The sequence below is a fragment of the Micromys minutus genome (genome assembly GCF_963924665.1).
Source record: "Micromys minutus genome assembly, chromosome: 26".
Classification (NCBI taxonomy): domain Eukaryota; kingdom Metazoa; phylum Chordata; class Mammalia; order Rodentia; family Muridae; genus Micromys; species Micromys minutus.
In genome coordinates, this window is record NC_137961.1 from 7020841 (window position 1) to 7048412 (window position 27572).

Consider the following 27572-nt stretch of genomic DNA (forward strand, 5'->3'; position numbering starts at 1 on the left):
ACATTGACTACTTCCCTCATACACATCTCACATGTGCATGTGGTCTGAGATCGAAATTGACTAAACTGATGTTAAAACGAAGATTGAATAGTGTTTCATGCCAGTAAAGCCATTACTTGGGCAGCTGCGGCAGGAATAAGCTTCTTCAAAGCTAACAAGTTTAATATACATTTAAAGTATTATTCATTCAATTTTCGGTGCAGCAAATTACTTTTTTAAATACACTTACCTTTGCCGTGGGAGTGGTTCACGCTACCTGAATGTTTTGATATGTGCAAAAATAAGAAAAGTACACTGAAGACTAATATTATGAAATTATTTCAAGGGAAATGTTTTGCCTATTATTATGGGTAGTACTGTGAAAAGCTAGATTATTCACTTTTTATTAAACAGAAATGATCTGGTTGGATATATTAAATTTTTACTTCATATAGACATAATTTCATTCAGTTAGGTTCTATGTAAGAAGTTAAAATTTTCCCATCTGTTCTAGAAACAAGATAAAAACTTAAAACATATAAGAAGAAACAAGTTTCAGATCTATTAAGAGAAAACGTATATCAAAGGGGTAGTAACCTCCTCCTTCAGAGGTAATGGGCCGGAAATGGGATCAGGCATTAGAACAGGAAGGGAGAGGGGCAGAGGGGTAACCACAGAGAAAGGCTGATTGCTGGTAACAACTGTGGTTCATCCATCCCACTCTCCCCAGTAGGAAAAAATCAAATAAGACAAGAAGAGATCTACAGGACAGGAGCAGAGGCTAGAGACTACAAAATGCCCCACTCCCTGGCTTCCTTGCCAGCCAGTTACCAAAGGCTGTTACAAATAAACCTATGCAACACAGCACCTGTGACTGTCAAGAAAGGAAAGATAAAGATACGAGGAATAAAAGACAAAATTCGGGAAAAACAAATCAAGTATCAGAACTGACATGGCTGTTATGTTATTGCCAGATAAAGAATTTAAACTTACTCATCTTAAGATAAAGCTCTTAAGATGTTGGAGCCCTAATGTTTAAACAGATAGTATAAACTACACATCCTGTGAACAGAAAACTCACAATCTATAAATGTTAACGATGCCATAGGTCAAAGAATTATAACAAATGATGGTAACGTTTTTGTTTTGGTTTGTTTTGGTTTGGTTTAATTTGATTTCCTGTTCTTTCCCCCCACTGGGAATGACTGGGGTAAGGATCCCAAACTCTAGAAACATAACACACTTCCCTAAAACTAAGCAGCAAAGGAAAGATTGAATCAAAACCAAGCAAAGTATCAGCAGTGAAAAGGATAAAGTACATAAGGGACACAGAGTGGAGCTGTCAAAAGGAAAAAGTATTTGAAACACTGATGACTCACATGTTTTGGAAACTAGCAAGAGACCTTCAAGATTTTATGAAATGCAGACACTATGAGGCAGAATGCAAAATTACAGACCAGTAAACAAAATAAAATCAGCCTTACAATAAGTTCCTATCCTTAGATTTATTTATAATCTATAAAAATGAAAGTCACAAAATAGTTATTATTGTTATTATTATTATTATTATTATTATTATTATTACCAACCTTATTGTGGTTGTGTCTCTTGTTGCTGTTTACTTATTTTATTGTATCAAAGTCTTACTCTGTAACATGTAAAGACCCTGAAGTCTAAGTCCTCCTACTCCAGCCTCCCAAAAGCCGGAACTATGGGTATGTATTTACCGAGTCTGACATTAAAGTTGTGAAAGATATCAGAGAAAAATACACCTGACTTATGGAAGGAAATAAGCAATTTAAAATCACATCTACTCAAAAAACATACAAGCAAGAAAAATAAAGTCAACTGTTTAAAATACTCAAAAAAAAAGCAAACGAAATAGAATTCTATGTCAGCAATCAATCATTGTTTTTATTTTTAGAGAATTTCAAATTAAATAAATAAAAAATTATCTGATTGAGCAAAAAAATAGAGAGTGAAAAAGTTGTAATCAAAGAATCAATTGATAGAAATAAAATATGTGGAGCACAAAAAAAATCTTAATGTATAACAGTTTTACAGGAAACAAATACAGAAAATTAATGAAAGAAACTAATTTTTCACAAACTTAATGCATTTGTATTTTAAAGCCATTTCTAGGAAAAGAAGTAAGAAAGACAGGAAAAGAATACTATTTATGAAACTCAGATGTAAGAAGAGCATTAGAATATCGAATGGATATTTGTGGGCACTAATTCCCAGCTTCAGATGTTAGTGGGGCATCGCTACATGAACAGACAACAGTGGACACTGAATGTGTCATCAGGGAATGCTGAGAATAACTCCAATATCACAAATTTGGAAACAGATGAACTGTCCTAATTCTGTGATGAACACATTCTCTGTTGAATTCTTCTAAGCAGCTTAAATAAGAAAAATTTCTATTAACCCAGCCCAGTTCTGCTTAGCTTCTAAGATCAGATGAGATGGGATACACTTCAGAAAGTATGAAAAGATGGAAGGCTGTTAACTCAATAAGGGAGAAAGATAAATGCAGAGGGTCAGGGAAGGAATAAGAAAAGAAACAGTACTAAGAGCATCTGAAAAGGCCATAGTAAGACATTATTATTTACTTATCTGTATAGAATGACGCACACACACACACACACACATACACACACACATGCATATATATATATATATATATATATATATATATATATATATATATATATATATATATATATATAATTTAAATGAAATTATCTTCAATGGGCTGATAATGTTTCCCCAGCAATCATAAGCCACCTAACTAGGACCAGACATGAAATAACCCCTTTCAAGTTGGTTTTTAGGGGAGTCTAAAAGATTCTTATAATGATATAGTGTATTGTAATTGCCCTTGGTTGCCTTTCATAAGTTGAAGATACATCTCTACTATGAAAGACAGCATATATTTTAGACACAAAACTTAAGAGGATATGAGTTGTATGTGAATTGCAGCTCTCCTCAAATAATAGATTTCTTGTACTGGAAGATAATATGCAAGCTTCAGAAGGAGAACAGGAGCCAATATTCCTACCAAGCTCTGATACCCATGAACCACAACAATGACTAGCCCAGCACGTTAGTCCATAAGGGTACAATAGTGGCAGTCATAGTTTAGGGTAAAAAACAGTAGTTTAATTAGACTTAAGGCCTACTTGACAGGAGGAAATCATGCTTGTTACTACAACCTTGACATCTAACAGAGCTAGTAAGGTCATATAACCTAGGGGAGAATTTACTGCTGCTACTTACTAAACTGACATAAATCCTAACTACATTCTAAGATTAACCCCTCATAAAAAAATTATTTTTCAACAGATGGAAACCTTTACAGAAAAAACCAAAACTGGTCAAAATGCAGTTAAAAAAACTTACAGTTGGATAATTGTAATGGCTTTTTCTGGTTGTCAACATGATTATATCTGGAATGAAGTACAACATATAGATTCAATGAAGTTTAACTTCCTATAGTGGCCAAAAAGCACCTTACACAAAAACAAAACAAACAACTTCAGACATACAGAAATCCTTCTTCCTTCTAGAAGGTGCCACATAAAATGATATATCTTCCTCCTAGAGAAGCTTGGGCTGAAGACTAGTTGGACAATTCCTTAAGAACCTTGTGGTGTCCTTTTACTCCTCACCTTAGACCAGAACCCCTCAAATATATTTTATATCCAAACTGCAACATTTTAAGTACTTGGTTTTAATTATGTTGTTTCCATCAAACAGTAATAAGAATTTCTCACTGGATTTTAATGACTTTTATTTTATTTACCTGCATATATGTCATTAAAGCCCTGAGTCATCATGTAGTAGGTCTTTGGTATCTATCCCTCAGAAGTTCATTTATCTTTCTCCAGAGACGTACATCTTTGCCAACATTTTCTCTATAATTTCATGTTTTTTTTTCCAAATTCTATGCTTCAGTGGTTGGCATAATGTTTAATGTATCTACCTTTTGGGTTGAATTTTTGAAAAATCTTACTTTGCACACAAGTTGGTCCCCTAACCATTTTCTTACTCTTGTCAGCCTTCTCAGGCCCAGCTCATTTTCTTGGTACTGTTGAGATTGTATGCAAGACAGACCAGGCACTGTTAGTCAGTGGTTCTTCACAGAAGATATTAATGTTCTTCAACTCCCTTTCCTTCTATTTGGGCAGACTTATTAGTAAACATAGGTAAACGGTGATGATGGACATAGCTCGTTCTGGTCCTCAAGAAGCAAAATGCTGTGGTGGAACATTCCTCATCAGCAAATAAAGCACAGCCCCCAGCCTGCAGCTGGAAAAAGCCCAGGCCCTCAGCTATGCAGCTGTGAGGAGCTCACAAACACTGACAACGTGAACCAGCTTTAGAAAGATTGAACTCTGAGCAAAGAGCTCAGAAACCATCTCTGTTGTGGTTTAGAAATCCAGAGCATGATGCAAAGCTCCCCAGAGAGGCTGCAAATGGATGCTGTTTCCATGGCTGCATCCACTGTTGCTAGGCACAAAGAAAAAAAATACGTACAGGTTCTAAAGCTGTTAAAACTTTTCAGTGTCTTTCCTCTCTCTCTCCTTTATTATTTAAGTAGATTCCTAAAAATGTACATATTTATGAAGTAAGATATACTATTTTTATGTATGTCTAAGTTGTATAATGCTCAAATTAGATGAGCCTCTTTTCTCAGCATGTTTGTTTCTTTATGGTTTACACATTTAATATTCTTTTTCTATGTCTCTGAAGTATGCACTTAGTATATTTCGTTGCTGAACTCCATTCCTTGTTTTATTTTCTAGTATTTTATGTGTTGTGTGTGAATATTTTGCCTTCAGGTATTCTATTGCACTATGCATTTGCAGAAGTCAGAAGAGGCCATCAAATCCCCTGTCTGGGGAATATGAGCCTTTGGACTGTGAAAGAAACAAGCCAATCATTTTAATAGTTGGTCATAAAATTTCTGTTTTATATTTAAGAGCATGAAGGACACCAAAATTATCAATTTTCTATTTTTACTGTCAAGGCCAATTGATAGTTGATCCCTTACAAGTTGCTAGAGATCAGGAGAAATCACTGATTCTGTTTGTTTGTTTGTTTGAATACTTACTTTTATTATATTAATAGTCACCTCATCTTATAAGGATGGCTTCGTTGTCTGTGGATTTGCAGGTATGCATTGAGGAAATTTTCCTTTGTACATAAACTGTACTTTGTAGAGCATATACTTGTCACAGCCCATCTGGTAGTATCTCTATGGCTTGCCTGAAAATAAAGACAGAACAACAAAGTATTTCTAGGAATTTCCTATAGTCCCTTGAGATTTAGTTTATTTAAAGGGCAGGGACAAAAACATTGCTCTTCTTGGTCTCTTGAAGCATACTAGTCTGGGCTTGGAATAGTAGACTCTTGTAGTAAAGTGAGAAATGCTGTGGACAAATAATAGAAATGGGACTGGTAGACTAGGAATTAACTATTTTAATAGAGGCTAAATACTGTCAATATTTTGATAATACTTTGGACAAGAACCAGCCAATGTTTAATAAGCCTTAATTATATATATATATCTTTTTGGTTCTTTTAAATTAGTATTTTTAAATATCTCCAAAAGCAAATCAATAATTTAGGAGAATTCTATTGATTTAAGTAGATAGTTTATATTGATTCATAGAACTTTGATTCTAGAAATTTTATCAGTTTTACTTAATCTCTAAACCCCATCTTTTAAGTCTTATGTAACATTCAGACCACCAAAATTTAAGATTTTTAGCTTTTTCATATCCTGAAAAGAACACCCACCTTCTTAATCTTCACAAATAAGTCCTTCTTTATTAAAATTATTTAATTTGTTGCATCCTTCTAACTTTTACTTTTTATATTTGGTGATTTTTTTCTAAATTTTCTCTCTTAATATCATGAGATATAGTAACATTAAAAAGTAAATTTGCTGTCTACATAAAAGAAAGTTGAATATAAACCACATAGACTGGATGAGATAATTAATTAATGTTACATACAATAATATATACTCTCAGTTAAATCATATAAAATACAAGATAGCAATACATTATTTTGTGTGTGTTTTACAGTATAGATGGTGACCTATAATAACTATGACTTTGATTTGAATGTGTATAAGTACAGACAGAGAGAATCAATAGTTAAATGGCCAAATGTCAACTCTATGTTTAGAGTCTCCAGCAGGATTCAACAAAGAAAGACTACTACTTCAGTCAGGAGCTGGAGAGATGGCTTGGTGGTTAAGAGTGTTGACCCTTCTAGAGGTCCTGAACTCAATACCCGGCAACCGCATGGTGGCTCACAACCCTTTTTGATGGGATCTGATGCCCTCTTCTTGTGTGTCTAAAGACAGCAGCAGTGTACTCACATACATAAAATAAATAATTAAAAAAATAGAAAACAGAAGATATCATCCTGAGTGAGGTAATCCGCACACATACACACACAGAGACACACACACAAAAGAAACAAAAACACATGTGGTATATACTCACTGATAAGTGAATATTAGCCCAAAAGTTATTATTCACAGACCATTTGAAGTTCAAGAAGAAGGACACCAAATTTTGGATGCTTTAATCCTTCCTAGTAGGGGGAACAAAGACTCACCAGAGGAAATGCAGGGACAGAGTGGAGCAGAGACTGAAGGAATGGCCATCCAGAAACTGCCCCACCTGGAGATCCATCCCATGTACTGTCACCAAATCGAGATAATACTGCAGATGCCAAGAAGAACATGCTGACCAGAGTCTAATATAGCTGTCCCTGAGAGGCTCTACCAGAGCCTTACTGATGCACATTAAGATGCTTGCAGCTAACCATCAGACTAAGCACGGTGAACCCATGGATGAGTTAGAGAAAAGACTGAAGGAGTTGAAGGTGTTTACCTTCAAAAAAACAATATCAAACAACCAGCCCCCCCCCACCAGAGTTCCTAGGGACTAAACTACCAAAGAGTAAACATGAGGACCTATGGCTCCAGCCACATTAGTAGCAGAGGATAGCATAGTCTAGCATCAATAGGAAGAGAAGCCCTTGGTCCTGTGATGGTTCATTTCCCCAGTGTAGGGGAATGCCAGGGTGTTGAAGTGGAAGTGAATGGGTGGAAGGGAGAGTATCCTCATAGTATCAAGAGAAAGGGGAATGGGAGAAGGGTAACCAGAAAAGGGGCTAACATTTGAAATGTACATACAGAAACTATCCAATTTTAAAAAGACAAAAAAAATAAAAACAAGAAACAAACTTTCAGTCTGCCTGTACACCCTGTCCTTTGCATGGACTTTTGGTTAATAGTCTTTTCTTTCCATCTACAATATGGATTTGCTTATTAAGTAGTTGATTAAATGTTGATACTTACTATGTATTTAAACTAATCTGCATTAATTTCCTTATTATATTGTTGTGACAAACTAAATCATCCCACTTGCAGTCTTTATCATAGGCAGTATTCTAATGTAAGCAATAATAATCTATGTTGAAATAGTTTAACCCTTTGCTATCCCTAGGAGCACAATGTCTTTATTTTCTAACCATTTGTTGCTCTTGTTCCTGTCCTATAGGCAGGGGGCCAGGCTGACTCAGGAAATATGGACTTTGCAGGACGTTTTAAGACAAATATGCCTGTGTCTGAAGTGATATGTTTCATTTCTGCATCGAGAGACAGCATCTCAGTAAGCTTATGCAGCATATAACAATTTAATGATACATTCTAATGTACATAAAATAATCGCTATTTCTCTGTTGCATGTTACACTATGGTCTTGCTGTAGAATTATTTGATTACAGATTAGACCAAAAACATCTCTCTCCCTTTTAACATGTGCGTATAAATTCATTTAACTAAAAGAGTTTTATCTGTTGAGTCTGGAAGAGACTGACATCAGACAGCAAATATGTCTTTTTGTTTCTTTTCGAATACTGTGAGAGGCATAACATTTGATTTTGAATGGCGACTCTCTGATATCTATATATTGTATATTGTCATGTATGTGTGGCAGTCTACAGTCATGATCAGGATGAGTCAAGCTGAGAGCGGTATTTGTTTATGTTGGCATCAAACTTGAGATTCTACTGGAGTAGTCTTTGTATAACCAACTACTTAAAAGTGATACCAATGATCAGTTTGTGTGCCTGCAAATGAAGATATACAATACCCCAAAGACTTTATAGGTACTTTATTCTCAGCAAAGAAACCAACTTGGAGGAAGTTCACTTTCTCACTAGTAAGTCTGGGAATAATTGACAGATTTGATCTTTGTTTAGCTTAAGCTCAGATTTTCTTTAGGCTTTTCTAACAAGAATTCCTATGCCTTGTAAAAGTATCCCAAGAAATTTGGTGAAGATGTCTCCAAGCAGTAAAATTATGGGCTGTTTTGTTTGATGGCCTGAGAGTCTAATTTTGAGAATGTGGCCAAATAGTGATGTTGGAGATTTTTTAAGCTAGATTATGCAACAAGCTGTGACAAGATGGAACAGTATTTGGTAAGGTTTGGCCTCCCCTACCTGCATATTCTAGCCCATTTAGAATGGCATGTAAAATCTACCACTGTCTAGTGTAGTCAACCCCAGGGTATGGCTAAAAGTACCAGCATCCTCCTCTGTATCAGTATAGCTCTGGCAGAGTCTCTGTGGAGATATCCATATCAGGTTCTTGCCAGTAAGCAATACTTGGCATTAGCAATAGTGCTTGGGTTTTGTGGCTGCATATGGGGTAGATCCCCAGGTAAGGCAGTCTCTGGATGATCTTTTCTCCAATCCCTGCTCCTCTCTTTGTCCCTTTGTTTTCTCCCATGAGCATTTTGTTCTCCCCTTCTAAGAAGGACTGAGGCATCCACCTTCTGGCCTTTTTTCTCTTTGAGCTTCATAATATCTATGATTTTTTTTCTTGGGTATTCTGAGTTTTTTGGTCTAGTATCTGCTTATCAGTGAGTACATACCATGAGTGTTCTTTTGTGACTGGGTTACCTCACTTAGGCTAATACCTTTAAGTTCCATCCATTTGCTTAGAAAATTCATAAAGTCATTGCTTTTAGTATCTGAGCAGTACTCCTTTATGTAAATATAAATACAATTTCTGTATTCATTCCTCTGTTGAAGGACATCTGGGTTCTTTCCAGCTTCTGGCTATTATAAATAAGGCTACTATGAACATAGTGGGGCATGTGTCCTTGTTATATGTTGGAGCTTCTTTTGGGTATACGCCCAGTAGTGGTATACCTGGGCCCTCAGGTAGTCCAATTTTCTGAGGAACCACCAAACTGATTTCTGAGTGGTTGTGCCAGTTTACAATCACACCAGCCATGGAGGAGTGTTCCTCTTTCTCCACATCCTCGCCAGCATCTTCTGTCACCTGAGTTTTTTAACTTATCTATTCTGACTAGTGAGAGGTGGAATCTTTGGGTTGTTTTGATTTGCATTTCCCTGATGACCTCCAAATAAAACCAGGTACACTGAAACTAATACAACAGAAAGTGGGGAAGAGCTTAAAACATATAGGCAAAGGAAAAGGTTTTCTGAAGAGAGCACCAATGTCTTATGCTCTAAAATTAAGAATTGACAAATGGGACCTCATGAAATTACAAAGCATCTATATGGCGAAAGACACTGTCAATAGGATAAAACAGCAACCAGCAGATTGGGAAAAGATCTTTACTACTCCTACAATTAATAGAGGGCTAGGATCTGATATACACAAAGAACTCAAGAAGTTAGACTCTAGAGAATAAATCTATTTTAAAATGGGGTACAGAGCTAAACAAAGAATTCTCAATCTGGCTGAGAAGCACCTAAGGTAATGCTCAACATCCCTAGTCATCAGAAAAATGCAAATCAAAGCACTTTTATAAAGTGCAAAACATTCCCATTTGTTATTCTTTTTTTCTCCCTCTCCTTCTTTCAGGTTTTTACTTTGTCTGAGCTTTCTTATCTTTTACATGCTCCCTTACTTTTTCTGAGCTCTCTTGTCTGTGTTTTCCTATGTCCTTTACTCCTGAAAGCTGTTCACTGCTGCCACCATGTCCACTCTCCCCAAGCAGTGTCCTTCACTCTTTTCCTTAGTCAAGCATCATGCCGGATGCCTTTCTGCCAGAGCCAGGAGCTCAGTCAATGTGGGAGCCTCAACTGGGCAAGTGAGGATGATGATGGGAAAGGCAGAAAGAGGATGCAAGAGAGAAAATATGGGATAGTTGCTGATTAATACCATGCCAGTGAGCAACTGTACTTTCTCAGTGTCTTCTAAAGGCAAGCAACACAAAGCATGGCCAATTCCAGGAAGATAAAAATGCTTAGGTAGCAAATTTATGGTATATAGCATTTATGTTGGACTAACACCTTTTCCTTCAAGCTTGGAAAGTCTCTCAAGGACATATGCATAAGAGGAGAAACTTGGCAGGGTATAATGCACATCTTTATTAAAAACAAAGACAGATGTCTGTAGACTCATTCATGATTAATCACAAGCAAGAAGTCAGCCAAAGTTAACTCCAGAAGTGTTCCCCACAACTGAGGCAAAGTACAACAATGTAAAATAAGAAAAGAAGAAACAGACTTCTGTGTAAAATTAAGGTAAAAGAAAAAAAAAAGTTAGAAAGCAGTTGAGAATTCCCCTCAGTGCTTTGAGGGTAAAAGAAATGGTACATTGCTAAGCTCCATTTTCAGAAGTGCTGGAATATTTGGCCAGTTTGGGGTAGCACGCCAAATTAGAGAATTATTTTCAAAAACTAAACATGAAAAAAAATGGCTACCAAAATTTTGAGGTTTCAGTTAACTAGTTAAACTGACAGACAAAGAGATTTGCTAATTTCTTCTGTATTGAAAAGGAAAGGTAATGTTTAACTATTGTAAAGGACTTGGGCATTCCAGAAGGGATTATAAGAAACTGAGATTGGTGCCCTCCCACGGGGCACTGCAGACCTCTGAGGAGGAACTTACAAGAAATGTGGAAGTGAATAGAGCTTCCCTGAGGAATCTAAACCTAATCTTTTTTCTAACAGACTGATTGTTAGAAAAAGTAGTGTAATTGTGAACCAAGAGGAAACGAAGGCATCACCTGCTATTTAGGATAGTGGATGTATATGTTTAAATCTCACAAAGTTTAAAAACACTCTCTGTAAGGAAAAGATGACGGGGGGCACCAATGAAAGGAAAAGTCACAGGGCACCAATGTTGTGAAAGGATAACGATCCGAGTCACGGCACCAATGTTAGGGGAAGGATGAAGAGAGTGGGGGGCATATGGCCCATAGAGGTGCGGCGAGGCCTGAGGGCAGGGGAGATGCCTCTGAGGGGTCCATGTTGGGGATCCCTTCCCTGAGGGACCAGCCACACAACAGTATAGTACGGAATAGAGTTTATTCAGGTCATGGGAGAGTTAAGAGGGTGGTAGAGGCAGAGAGAGAGAGAGAGAAGTAGAGGAGTAGAGGCCGGCCATGAGCACGTGGGAGAGAGGGGGGAAGGGAAGGGAAGAGGGAAGCTGCAAGAGCACAAGGGCAGGAGAGGCCAAGAGAGAGAGGAGGGGTCAAGCAGCTCCTTTTATAGTGTCAGGTCACTGGGGCAGAGCATACCTGGCCACTGCTGGGTAATTGAGGGGTGGGGTATACCTGGCTGTTGCTAGGTAACTGAGAGGTGGGGTTTACAGAATCCCAACACTCTCCCTCACAGAAAACAAACAATTCAAATGGAGTAGAATTCTAATCTACCTATAACTGACTTTAATACAAAAGCTATAAAATTTAACTGGGAGAAACTGAATGTCATTACATATTTCTATTAGTGAATTATTCCCATGTGCCTTTAGAAACATAAAACATTCATATCCTTTTCTCACCAAAGGAAGAAATTATCTTAAACTCGGTAGCCACTAGGAATCCCTATTTCCCTACTTCCTCCATACAGCTTGCAAATGAGTAAAAAATACTCCCCACAACCTTTCTTCATAAGTACCAGAAGAATTATGGGTCAAAATGTTAAACAGATATAGGAGAAATGAGCTGCCTGGTTGAGACCACAGGAGATAAAAGCAAACTCTAGCCAAATAGAATACAATAATGCCCTTTGAGACAAGAGGTCCTAATGAATTCAAACCTATTACGAAGGGTTTCCAAGAAAACAGGCTCATAATCCTTTGAGACAACCCTCCAAAAACCTCAATATTACCTATAAAAGAGACAAATACAAGAGGGTGGAAATCTATACAAGAACAAAAACCCATAAATTATAATAAAAGATAAACTTCTTGACTTCTGTGGTATGTGATTTTCATCCTTTATTATCTAAATACAGTCTATAAATACAGCCTATTTGTCAGTATACGATATTTGGTCTTTAAACAACTCACAGACTATATGAAGTTCAAGAAAAACAAAGGCCAAAAAAAAATGAAAAATCATTATACTTAATCTTTACACACCAAGAAAACTTTGACTATTTCCAGGTCACATCTTGTTTTACATGTAATTTATGTTCATTGTAACTCATAAGATTTTAATGCACACTATCAAACCTTTAAAAAAAATCAAGTACTGACAAAAATGTATTCATATACTGTTATGCAAAAATGCTTTTAAAATCTGTACATTATTTATCTCTGTTTTTTTTTAAATAAAGTTGTTCAATTAAAAAAAAAGCATATCTGTGGCACAAGCAGCCAAATTTTGTTGGATTTTGTATGGGAATGTCAGTATACTGTAATAATGTTCGTGGGATATGGAGAAAGCCCTGTTGGTAGCAAATAAAAGTAGTGAGTCTTAAGTGTTGCCACTTTCACTCAGACTCCCTTTTATATCTAAAATGACCAACTCGCTCTCTAAGCAACAATAGTTCCCCAAAACATACACTGTTACCCCCTCTATACGCAACAGTAGTTGCCCAAAACATAATGCCCATTTAATTATTTATGCGTTGACACTGTTTTTAATATTTTTACCTAAAAGACTTCTGTATAAAAGAAATGTTTGTGCGTGTATATATGTATGTATGTATGTATGTATGTATGTATGTATGTATGTATGTATGTATGTGTATATATATATATATAAAACCCTAACAGAAATGTTGTTAAATTTACTCAAATTCGTGACTCGTCTACTGAGAAATTAGATCAGATCATGGGGTAAAGACGCTTTCCTCTTCTTAGAATCCCATTACAGTTCTTGTATACACTGACTCAGTGACTGCTCTTCCTTTTACACTGAGTGCCTTGTAAATTCCACAAAGAATAATGATGCATTACTAAAGTAAATATAAATGTCATTATAATTTTATTAATTATATAAAATTAACTGTAATTTAAAATATACAAGAACATCTATCTGAATATATTTTTATCTCCTGTTTATAATGCAATTGATTAGAATTTATTTAATTATTGTTAAATTTAAATATTATACGATTATTATGAATCACCCAAAAATTCAGTGAGTTGCCATTCAAGACATGAAAATGTATATAATATCAATAAACAGAGAAAATCATCAATATTTTTACTATAACATTAAGTGAGGTATGGTTTCTATATAAATCAATAAGAGCACATGTAAACCACCTGCCTGGCTGAAATGAATATATACGAAGACACATTTATAACCTGCTCTTTAGTTATCAAATTTAATAAATGGATCCCCAAAAATAGAATTCCCCAGGAGACCTCCAAATGGAAGAAAACCTGCTGAGGTACTATAGAGCTGGAGCCCCAGAGAGCAAACATTATCTCAAGAATGAATCACAACCTGTCAGGAGACCAGCAGAAGAGACTTATCACAGAGCCAGTGGGGAACACACCCCAACCGGAAGGCAGCTACTCATTTTTTGCTATTTGGTTAACGACAACCTTACAGTAGAAGCCTGGGAAGAGATTTCAGGTAGAATGAGTTCAATGGACTTGCTATCTCTCACTTTTCCTTCCCAGTATGGTCGCCCTGAGTGAAACACTGAGTTCTTTTGTTCACTAATTCGGCTACTTTAAGTTAGTTTACTGAAGATGAGATAATGAATTTGGCTTCTTAGGGCAGATGCTGTGATCCTACATGTTATCTGATTCCCTTTCAATGAGCATTTAGGAAGATTGCTGCAATACATTGGATTTTAAATATACTAAAAATAACTTGGCTCTAAAAAGTGTGTCTCATACCTTCAGGAAATTTAAAATTCCTGATGTTGCAAGAAATTTGCATGAGACGTTAAAGAGGAAGGACTGTTAATAGTCTTAATGACGCATGTGCTGCAGCTGCCAAGCCCCAGGACTTCTAATTAATGACTGCACAATAAAGATTAAAATATGACCAATGTAATTAAGAACAAAGCATGCATATGGCATGTGAGCTATAATTAGGCTTTTAGAGTTTTCAAAATTAATAAATACATCATTATTCTCAGTATGAAGTTCTTCTTTATTGCTAATTAGAAGAATGTCTGGACAAATATTAAAAAAACTTTAAGTATGTTAGTGGTACATTTCTATTAAGAAATATTTTCAAATCTTATATGGACCCAAAAGTGATGAGTCTTGAAACTCAGTATTTTAGATGAGCCTCAGATGTTTGAAATTGATAGTGTTGACTGGTGCTTGCCCATGACACGGGTCTCAAGTTGGGCTGGTTATTGGTTTCGCATTTCCTCAGTGTCTGCTCCACCCCACTTCCCAGGACATTCTTTATAGTAGAATTGCATTTTCTCCCTCAGGACCCAAACTCCCTGACTCTGAGTTGGTGTTTTCACAGTCCCAAGCGTGCACAGTGCCCTCTTAGGGTGAGTCTGTGATGTCCTTGTCACAGTGATTCACTGGCTGAGCCCTCCAGGACACACTTGCAGGATTGTACCCTTCAACGTACTTTGTTCTCTACAGTCAAATGTTGTATCCTCAGTTTTATTCTCAACTTTTGAATTTGAGTTCAGAACGAGATTTAGTTCTCTATCTGATTCTGTCTGTCTCTCATTTGTTCCTTTAAGTTCAGGACCAAAATTACATTTATCTCTTAACACCAAACTGAGAGCCATGGTGAAAATTCAAAACACCTCCTTGATTCCATTAGTACTGTTTGTCTTGAAATCAAAAGATGTTACAACTTTCTTTCATCCTTTCACTGATCAAGACACAGGTTATATTTTTGGGCAATTCAATTTATCACTCTGTACTTTAGTAATTATTCATAGACTACTAATAATAACTGCTTGCCCAGGGCCAGAAAACACCCTCCTTATATAAGCAGCCATTCAACTCACTGCCGGAGCTTTTTTTCATCCATTTTATATTACTTTAATCAATTTGTTAATTCTCTCCCTCTCTCTCTCTCTCTCTCTCTCTCTCTCTCTCTCTCTCTCTCTCGCTAATTGGAACATTCCATAAACTTTTCTAATGTTTAAGTATTCAGCTTTTCTCAGCTTTTATATACTTTCATTTCCACTGCATAGCTCTAAAAACAGTTCTCAGTCCAGTGAGAATGAGAGATTGGTATGACCCAAATATAAATGTCCATGACCCAGCACCACAGAGCTTCCCTACGCTGACTGATATGTCCACTGTGGAAATGTCTTGTGAATGTTTAATAGTCAGAGGATAAAAGAAAGTCATAGGCAAAGGCATTTGCCAAGGACACGGGTGGAGATGGCGAATCAGAGAGAAGGGATTTAAAGTGATGGGTTTTCGATGCTATCTGATGACAGTCTCAGCTTTGGGATGGTAGAAGCTAGTGGTGTGTGAAGAACACATGCTAAAACCTTTTCTTGATTGTCAAAAGGTGTTAGGCAGAGGTCTGAGCAATGAATGATCTTCAGAGGGACTAAAGATAGCCAAAGACTGAGGCTTGTCTCAGTCAGGGATCTACTGCTATGAAAAGACACCATGGGCACAGCAACTCAGTTAAAAAAGCATTTAACTGAAGCTGGCTTACAGTTTGAGAGGTTTAGTCCATAGTCTTCACAGCAGGAAGCATGGCAGCACATAGGCAGACATGGTTTCTGGAGAAGTAGCTGAGATTTCTATATCTGAATTCACAGGCAGCAAAAGAGCCAGAGAGGGAGGTAGAGACAGAGACAGACAGAGACAGAGACAGAGAGAGAGACAGAGAGAGTAGGGGTGGGAGAGAGAGAGAAGAAACAGAGATGGATATGGGCAAGCACCAATACCTAATACTAAAAATGATACTTTGTTATCCTTGCAGACAGGAGCATGTTGTCCTCTAAGAGGCTCCACCCTCCAAGAGACTCAAACAGATACAGACACACAGAACTAAACAGTGGGTGGAAATTCTTCTTATGGAAGAATAGGAAGAAGGATTGCAATCATGAAGGGGATAGGAGCTCCACAAGAGTACCAACAGAGCCAACAAACTTGGGTTATCAGAGACTGAACCACCAACCAAAGAACATACAGTGGTGGGAGGAACCTAGGTCTCTCCACACATAGGTAGCAGATATACAGCCTGGTCTCCACATGGATCTCAAACAGTTGGAACAAGGGCTATCCCAAAGCTTCTGCCTGTGTGTGAGATATGTTCCTCTATCTGGGCTGCCTTGTCTGACTTCAGTAGAATACAAAGCAACTAGCCTCACAGAGACTTGAACTGCCAGGGTAGAGGGATTCTTAGGGGATCCTACCCACTTAGAGAAGGAGAGGGGTGATGAATGAAGGGTTGTGGGAAGGGGTAACTGGGAAGGTGTCGGTGAGTGTGATGTAAAGTGAATAAGTAAAAGTAAATAAATAAATAAAATATCTAAAATGAAAATAAACTGAGGTCTTATAACAGAAATGCTATTTCATAGAAAATAGTAACTTGACAATTTCATATAAATACTCCATTTTGTATATATAAAATATTTCTAATGCTAAGTACTTCGTTGGATGGATCTATATTTATTTACATACTGAAGTTTTCTTTTGTTTAGACATCATATCCTTTTAATCTTCTTCAAAGTATGATGTCTCTTATGTTCTAAAAAGAAATCTAGGCAATGTGTCTGCATTGTTGGCCCTGTTCTACTTTCTTGCTGTAGAAAGAAATGTATCAGATTCAGCAGCAAGAAAGGCAATAATTGAGTCTTTAGCCTTTGAAAATGTGAGTGCTGAATACAAGGAAGTAATCAGAGCACTGTGGGTAGGATCAGCATCAATAGGTGAGTGGATTAGACTTACAGCTGATGTTAGACCTTACTTGCCGGGTATGACAGTAACAGGAGAATCTGCCATTAGAGACCTAGAGACAACCCAAGATTTCAAGTGTTTCAATTATGGTAAGCAGAGTCACCTTAGAAATAACTACAGGAAAAACAAGTAAACCCAAAGGGGCTTATGCCATGTAGAATATGTCAAAGATATGGCAGAGGCTGGCATCTGGCTAAGGAATGTAGAGCAATAACAGACAAATGGAGCAACACCCTACCAAAAAACTCAGTGTGTGGGGGAGCACTTTCAGGCTCCAGAGCTAGGCAAGGAGTGTTCTCTTCCTTAAGACAATTAAACAACAGATGGGAAAACACATAAGGAGGCTGAGGTAAGTTTTATAAACAATTCAAAAGACTTAAAAGGCAGCTAAAAACAAATATTTTGGCAAACTTCTATAGAGGGTCAAAGGGCAAACAACATTGAGATTGAAGCAGACACTGAAGCAGATGTCACCATCATCTCCCCATAATCCTGACCTGCACATTGGCTACTTCAAGAAATAGACATCCAATTTTAAGGAGTTGGGACTTTGGCCCAAATAAAGAAATGCACCAGATGGCTTCAATGTACAGGACCTGAAGGCCAGGTAGGAAAGTTAAGGCCATGCATGGCTGATATACCCATTAACGTATGGGGGAGAGATTTATTACAGCAATGGAAAGCACAAATTAATAATCCCTTAGTTTCAGTGTTTGCCCAAAATTCATTCAGGCTTCTAATAAAAAAATTTAAATTAATCAGTTTCAGTGTTTGCCCAAAATTCAGTCAGGCTTCTAATAAAATTTTAAATTAATTAGGGAATATTATTAGAGGCAGTTACAGACTGTCCGGGTTGTCCATAAACAAGATATAGCAGAGACAGATAACTTAGATCAACCCCATGAAGCCACTGCTGATAAGACACCAATAGCCTTACCAGTAAGGTGATTGGCTGACAAACCTATTTGGATTAATCGGTGACCTATCACAAAAGAAAAGCTACAGGCATTAGAACAGCTAGTCTAGAAGCAGCTGGAGGCTCAGCATACAGAGAAGTCCACCAGCCCTTGGAATTCTCTAGTATTTGTCATGAAAAAAATCTTGCAAATGGAAGATGTTTACAGATCTCAGAGCAATTAATAAGATTATTTAGCCAATAGGATCCTTAAAGCTTAGAATCCCATTGCCTTCCTTGTTTCCTAAGGAATGGCCTATCATAGTGATTGATGTAAAAGACTGCTTTTCCACAGTTCCTCTACATGACCATAAGGAAAGGTTTTTTTTTTTCTCAGTACATACCTTCAGTAGAGGTCAGCCAATAAAGAGGTATCACTGGAAAGTCCTGCCAAAAGGAATGTTAAACAGCCCTATCTTGTGTCAATATTTTATACATCAGCCATTGGAGATAATTTGCATACAATTTCCCCAATTTATTATTTATCATTATATGGGTGACATCCTATTGGCTGATTCAAATATCCTGGAAAGAATGCCTGATGAAGTAAAAGCAAACAAACAAACTAACTAACTAACTAACTAACTAACTAACAACAACAACAACAACAAAACTCTGCCTTGCTGAAGATTGCAAATTGCCCCTGAAAACAACATAGAGGATTCCTAGGATATAGAATAGGTCTGCAAAAGTTTAGGCAACAAAAGGTATAAATCAAAAGAAACTGAATAAGGACCCTAAATGATTTTCAGAAGCTACCGGAAGATATTAACTGGCTATGGCCTGTGATTGGCTTGGTCACTCAAATGCTAAGCAAATAATTTTAATAACATTTAAGGTGATAAACATTTAAATAACACGAGAAAACTATCGGCTGAGGCTGAGAAAGAGTTAGCTTTGGTAGAAAGGAAATTGCAGGTTGCACATCTGGATCATATTGATCCAAAGATGACCTGCATCTTAGTCATCTTACTTTCTACTCATTTCCCTACAGGAATTCTCATGCAGAGGGAAGATTATATCTTACAATGGAAATTTTTAGTAAGAAACTAAATGGAAATTCTTTGAGTAAGAAACTAAAATCCTACATTGAGAAGACCTCTGAATTGGTACTAAAAGAAAAAAATGACACTTTGACAAGTAGTAGAAATGGATCCAGCTGAAATTGTGGCACCTTTTTACTAATGCAGAAATTGCTTCCTTATGGGCACAAGATGAGCATTGGCAAAGAGCATGCAGTAATTTCTTAGAAGAGATTAACAAAAGATACCCTAAAAGAAATTGACTCCAGTTGATTAAAAAAAATGTATTGGATTCTGCCTCATATAATAAAGCAAATTTCATTATCTGGAGCCCTTACATTTTACACTGATGCCAATAAAACAGGAAAGGCAAGATATAATTCAGAAGATTTAAATAAGGTGGCTGAGATTCCTTATAAGTCAGTTCAAAAATCTGAATAATATGCAATACTCACGGTGTTTTCAGATTTTTAAGTCCCTTAGTATAGTAACTAACTCTTAATATACAGAAAATTGTTTTACACAGAGAGACTGCCGCACTTATTCAAGATGATTCTGAATTTACTTCACTATTTATTCAGCTAAAACAAATGATCAAAAATAGGAATCATCCACTGTAAATAAAACACACAAGATCCCATACAGGTCTTCCAGACCCTCTGGTGCAAGGTAACAATAAAATTGACCAGCTATTGATAGGAAGTATACTAGAGCTGTCAGAATTCTATTAAAAAATACCATGTCAACAGCAAAGGTTTAAAGAACGAATTCTCCATCACTTGGAAACAAGCCAATGAACTTGTAAAGCAATGTCCTACTTGCTCATTACATAGTCAAACTCCATTACCTACAGGAAATAACCCTAAGGTAACACAAAGATCTGATATTTGGCAAATGGATGCCTTCCATTTTATAGAGCTTGGTAAACTGAAATATGTGCACCATACTGTAGATACATATTCAGGATTTCAATGGGTAACAGCCTTAGCGTCAGAAAAGGATGATTCTGTAATTACAATTTGTTAGATGTTATGGTCATTATGACAATACCCCTAAAATTGAACAATGGTCCAGGATCTATCTCTAATAAGATGAAGTATTTTTTGCATATTATGATATAAAACATGTTACAGGCATATCACACATTCCTAGAGAACAATCGATTTTGGAGTGATCTAATTAAACCTCAAACACGATGCTTAACAGGGAAAAGGTAGCAACGAATACCCCCAAAGATAGATTACATAATGTTTTATTAACCTTAAATTTTTAAAATGCAAAGGAACAAAACTGATAAAAGACATTTTATTGTAGAAAAAAAACTGCTGAACCAAACCAGTCTGTTTATATTAAGGATATTCTCACATCAGAATGGAAAATATGAAATGTGTTACACTAGGGGAGGGATTATGCCTATATTTCCACAGGAAAATAAAAGCTATGAGTTCCTTTCAAGTTGATAGAAATGAGACTTGACAAAGGGAGACCTCCTAAAGACCTCAGTGATAGAGAAGAAAAAAGAGACTAAAACAATCAACAGAATAGATGATATAAATGTTGTGATGTTTGTCTCTCTATGGAGAGAGCTCTGGAACCAACTGAAACTAATATGCCTATATACAGTCACTAACACTAATTAATTCTCAACACTTATTATTACATGCTATTTTTAAAGATGGTGTGTATAGAAATTTATATTGCTGGCATATTATGTAATCAAGCTAACCTCTGAAGAAAGGCACTAACCAATCTGTTCACCCTACATGCTCCATATGAATGCCTTTACAGATGTTGTTGCTTGTAAGTTATATGTACTGCAGGATGAGAGAAGAGAAAGGAAACCCTGACAAGATTCATAGTCCAGGATGCTGAGATTCTGGGACCTTCCATTCCAGCTCCTTGTTTGGTTCTACCTCAACTACATTGAAGTTGCTTCTTTTAAAGACTTCCAGAACTTTCCAGAATAGCTAGCTTGCCTATCCAGCCTTTCAGATTATCATAGTCAAGATATCAGCTAAACAATGAACTTTCTTAGCACATTGTGACTGGAAAGCAAATGATACCAGCTAGCTCTCCTTTAAAGACGCCAATTTTCCCATTTCCCCTTTGACCTCCAGAAGATAATTCTTTGCCCTAATTTAGCTGAAAGTGGATAAACAAAGATCATTATCCCAGTCCCTTATATTTTGGATGGATGATTCTGTATGGTTATTTTATGAATAATATGTTGTCATATTAAGGGATGTAGCTTTGAATGGGGGGAGACTAGTGAGCTTAAATTTGGGATTTCTACCTTTCCTTTCCTTTTCTATATCCTTCCTTATTTAGGTAAAGGAGGGGGGTTGAAAGAAAGATGATATAGTAATACTGTAAAAATTTTAAAAATAGACCAATAGGGATAGGTTATAAAATTTACTCTTGAACAAAACATTGCATAGCTATATCTTTCATTGGTAGAAAACCTTTATAACTGTTACAAAGTTAAAGTTATAATTTCTCATTTTGATACAAAATTTATTTTTATTTATTGTGATATAGATTTAAACTTTTTATCGGTATAAATTTCTTCTATTGATACAAAGAGTTAATAATACAAAGCCTAGACCCAGTCTTTTTATAGCTACTAATACAAAGTAGTTTTAAATGTTTAAGCAATATGAGTTAAGGACCAGATAGCAAACTCATGGTTCTGAGTTAATTAAAAGGGTGTTTTGAAGGTATTTCAATTAGAGAGGGTTGAGAATAATTAAAGCTTAACCATTCAGACATACTTTGCATAAATAGATAGTTTTCAAAAACACCAGAGATCCCCAGAATGTGACATTTAATGTTATTTGATCATTTGATACTGAGACATATTGGCTCCCGACAGCATGCCTTATGTTCTGTCCAAAGAAGGTACTGAGCATCTTCACCTCCAGGCAAGATTCTTTACCATGGCAAGGTAGTCACTGAGCAGAAATCGCTTATTTCTTCTACAGACCTATACTGTCCATGAGAGGACACAAGATACAGAATATTTGACAGCTTAGTTCTGCCAAGACAGAATAAGCATATAAGTCCTGTTTCACAAGGTTTGTCAGTTAATCCTGGGCCAGAAAGCTACAGAATGGTGCTCCACCCTGTTGCAGAATGAGGGACTGTCCAGGTGATCAGCTGTCTCTGTAAATTGGTAAAGTTTTGGAAGCTATGTTTTGTGCTCTTTATGTTTTCAGGTAATATTTAGGTTGTTCTCAGGTTTCTGACAGGGTTGAAGACTGGGTGTCCTGTCAGAGTCAGCCTGAGCTGTTTAGCATTGAATGAGGTGATAGATTTTAGAGGATGGTTTTCAGATGGAAAGCAATCAAAAACCGGGATATAATTCAGGTGTAGAATTAAGCCTTTTTAAGTTAGATGGATGGCAGAGTGCTTTATCCAATCGACAAATTGTTAGAATGGACATTTTTTTATACCCTGTACTGTGTAATTTACTTGTCATTTTTTTTTTTCAATTGTATCTGGGAGAAGAGTTTATTCTTTTATTATTATTATTTGACAGAAAAGGTGAAATGTAGAGGAATTCCCCTTAATTATCTGATTGGTTAATAAAGAAGACAAATAGCCATTAGGAGGGTGAAAATGAGGAGGCGGGTTTTCCTGACAAGACAGGAAGGGGTGGTTGGAGGGGGAGGAGACAGTGGACAGAGGACAGGGAGATCAGAAGTGCATGGCCTGGAGTTTTTAGAGTGTTTTCAAAGTATTCCCTTATAATGCTTTACATTTCTAATATATGTTGTATTGTTTCCCTGTTCATATCTGATTGTATTAATTTCGCTTTTCTCTTTCTTTGCTTCATTAAGCCAAGGGTCTGTTGGTCTATTTTTATCTTTTCCCACAACTAGCAATTGTATTAGTTCATTCTTTATTTTCTTTGATTCAATTTTTTAAATTTTCTTGTCTAATTTATATTATTTCTTAGGCTCTACTAGATCTAGATTGTTTGATTTTTCTAAATTCTTGAGTTGAACTCTTTTGCTGTTTCTGACTTTTTTAAAAAATATGGGTGTTGTGATACTTTTTCAACCTCAATAAGTCCATGTAGGGAAAATGCTACTCAGTTATGTGTTTATAAACTGCATGACTATATTGGGCAGCTATGCATCTACACCACTATCTACCCCACTATGAATCTCTGCTGCTGACTAAAGTCAAACAAACAAAGCAACAACAAAAACCCTTCTAACCAAATAAGACTAGTTTCAGATGGATTCACAATATACTTTCTCCAGATTCTCAAAGAACTAAATGAAAACAAAACAAAAAACACCAATAACAACAACAACAACAAAAAAAAAAAAGCCCACCAGAAAGGACATTTAAAGTCTCCTATAGAACCAATACCAAAAATGGGTAGAACTTGGCAAACAAGAAACTTAAACAAAATAAAACAGACACACACAAACCTAAGTATCACCACTTCTAAGGTACACAGATGCAAACTTTTTGACTGAACAATTGCAAATAATGGCTTATATTAAAAAGATCGTACACTCATTCTGCCTGTGCTCTGGACTACTCACTGCTCTGCCTTTGGGGTTTGGAGGTGAGGTGACATCAGTGACACACACTCTGGGAGCAGGAGAGAAATGCTACAGCAAGCTCATCTGAACGCTGCTACATGCACCTAGAATAATCTCCACCTCCACCCTATTGGTCTTAAGAACGCGTCTCTTCCAAACAGCAGTTCCCAACTGGCTGGCATTGACTGCATCAGTAATCCCTGGTTGCTCAGGCAGTTTTCAATTAGGTCCTCCTGCAAGACATGTCTTTACAGCTGAATGGCCCCTAACTTTTACCTAGTAATATCATTTCTAACCTCATTCATTTAACATTTGAAGTGTAAATATATTAACTACCCAATAAAATGCAAAAAAAAAAAAAAAAAAAAGAGAGAGAAAAATTTAATGAACTAATTTGACTGAACGAAAAATGGGTGGGGCTGCATCATCAGGGATACCATTTTGGAACAGATATTGTTATTCGTATGCATTACAACTGTTCCCCAACCCTGCCCCCGGAAGCTTGTATAGCATCTTCTGATATTATGGGAGTTGGTCTTCACAGAGAAGGCTTCCATGTTAGTTCACGTAGTAAATGAAACTAAGCATTCTAGCTAGCCCGTATAAAAGATATGCAATCCATGTATTTTATCTGCAAGTTATAAACCTAGATTGAGCATGTCTGAAGCTATTCTAACATTTCCCAGTCATAATTGCCCTTCTTGCTGTGTTTCCTGGCCATTCATCTTATGTCCCATCTCATCTGATGACAGCCTCCTCTTTAGGGCTGTGGGGGACCCACATCTGCTCTGCCACAGGACATTCTGGGAAGCAGGACGCGGGAAGTTTGACCGTGCTTACCCCACAATGTCGCCGGGTAAGTGTCAGGCTGTAGGGCAGCCACAGGACACTGCTCTGGGGCTGCAGAAGCGCAATCCGAGGCGCTGGACTGTTGGAGCTGGTTCGGGGGTCCAGGGCCTGCAAGGAGGCTGGGGTCGTCTGGTTCTTGGCTTGACTGTGGCAGCAGGCTTGGCTTGGCTTGTTGGTGGCAATGGCTGGGAGGTCAGAGAGGCCTTCTATGGGAGATTACATGGCGGCTCTGTAGGCGAAGGCCTTCTCCATTGCTCCCAGCAGAGGATCCCATGGTTTTAAGACATTTATCATCATGATGGAAAGTGGATGGGTCAAACTGTACCTCACTTCTCAGGATGGGCCTGAGATTAAATCCCTTTTGCAGGGAGAAGTGTGTGAGAAGGAAAGTTCATTGGGTAAGCCTCCAGGTCTTTAGGTATCTCATGATAAAGGAGATCTGTCTTGAGCCTACGTGACCTATGGCTACGTCCTCTACCTGTGGAGAGGGTTGGGGACTATATAACAATAATATATAACAGTAACTATATAACAATAACTATATAACAATAGTCCTTATGTTACTGATGGCAACAAATTTATGGAGGGCTGAGACTAGTGACAGGGACCCGGTCCTTAGCTCAACCAGGGACCAGGGTGCCTTTTACAGTCCCACAATTCCATGCCCTCTTTTCCCTCTCCTCTCTCCCTGCAACCCTCAGGCAGGTAACTAAAAACCCACCTACCTATACCACCCAATCGTAGGCATTAGACTTTTATTGACCAATCAGCTTGGAGGAAAAGATTATGTAGCGTCATTTGGTGTATCAGAGGATCTCCTTTTCCATGAGGATCTCCTCATCCTCAGACAAGGTAAACAGATCTCAGGGGATAGTATTTATCATCTGAAAATATACCAGTACCAGACTAATCTAATTTCTACAAGTCTTGCGTCTGAAGTATAAGGTGACTTAAATACCTCACTCATTCAAGTCATTTATTCAGGTCCAGAGTGAAAACCAATCACAATGCAGAATATCAATAGACCATTTTGTTTTGGAAGATTTTTAGACTACTTCACCATGGCCAACAAGTCACGGGGAGGTTTTCCATGTCTGCCGCAGGATTTTGCTGATAATCTATGGCTTTGCGGGGTAGTTTCTCAGCTCTAGTGGTATGCCTTCATTTTAATTATATTTTGTAGGTTGTTCTTCCTAGAGGAAATATGTCACTAGGAGCAATTTTGCCATTTCAAAAGTTACACTCGATTTTCAGTTTAGTCTCTCTCTGCTTGAGATTACTGTTCAAGATCCACACACTCGACATTCCCTCCAATCCATGCCTAAACCAAAGAATAACAGGGAAAATTTCATATCTGAATTTCATATGCTAGCTGGCATTCTTATGTATGAATTCACACAAAATTTTAAATGTGGCTGATATTCTGGCACCATATGTTTTGTCCAGCATTTTCATTGATTCTATAACTTTATCTCATGTACATTCAAAATCTGTTGCACACAGATAACCTGAGAACCAAAAGAGTAAGCCCAATACCTGTTCTATAGCATTGAAATAAAAACATGAAAAACTTAAGGTAGCATTTATCTGAAGAGTCTAATCCAGTAGTCATGGGCATGTAATTTTACTAAACTTGTTTATTTGGTTTTTGTCAGATACTGCATACATATTCCATTGAAAAGGCATGTGCAAACCCAATACTGCTTCCAATAAGTCCAGTGTCATTGTGCTTTCAATATCTCTGATGATCATTAGCAATGGTTGGCTATAAAGTCATTTTAATTATATACATTGGTTTGGGGTTAATACTCAATAAGTTCATATACAATGTTTATGTGCAGTAGAAAACTAAACATACCAGATGTATTTGATTCCAGTATCACCCCCTTGGGATTGTCTGGAATCAGTTCTTCAGTATCTTGAGGGACACCCATTTTGTGAGTAGGATAATATTGCATTTGGTAGTATAACAGTTTACATTAATTTTGATTACTATATTTTCAGTTTCATTTTGTAAATATTCGCCACATGTTTTTTTATCCAACATTAAAAACCTTATTAATTATGAGAGCACGAGAAGCCTATTTTCTGGCCATTTTGGACTCATTATACAGTAAAATTCCAATACTATACAAACAAATAAATTTCTGGACATGAACACCACAGCAAAAAATAAAAAAATAGAGTTCAACAGCAATAATCGACTTTTATTGGAAAAACAATTGCTACTGTTCGGGCATTCAATTTGACATTTCTGCCTATTGACAGTGATGACTAGTCATTTGACATTCTTGAAGAAAAAGAGAAATAAGACAGCTGAAATAGTTTGTACTTTTTGAACAGAAAAACCTCTGAAATACTCATCTGTCAGTCAAACACCAGTTTCATAGTAAATGAAGGGACATCTAAAAGCCAAAACATTTTATCTTACTTGTACATGGTACTGATTATTGACCAAGCAGGTGTAGTTGACACTAATATATTATTTCTTTGCCAAATTTTATAATGACTTGGTATTGAAGCTAATGTAGTTATGATGTTTGACAAGGTTCCAGTGCAGGAGAAAGCCAGTTCTGCCACTCAGCCTGTCTTATCCAATCTAGGAGCTTACTATTCCTACTCTAGGACAAACGTACACTTAGAAGTGGTTCGATAACAAGGTGTTGGCCAATATAACTTGAAAACGGAAGGATGGACTTTTGGAAGGCTTGATTTTATAGAAAGAGGAACGGAAAGCTTTAATTATTAATGTCCTGTGGCACCACTAGTTGTATTAAAATGCCAAGGCACAAAAATCGTGAGAGGAAGAGGATGTCAGAGAAATTACATTTGTCAATAGATGAAAGCAAGTAAGTTATATCCACATTTTATTGCTAAGACATTAGGATAAAGGCTACTTACAAATTTGGAGACATCCAAATAGACTATCTTCAAACAATCTGGTTCCTCGATTTCTAGTTTCTTCTATGCTCTTCCCCAAACCTCTTGCATCCTATATTACTTTTCAGTTTTCCTTTAGTGAAGTTTAATTAAAGAACCTGATTG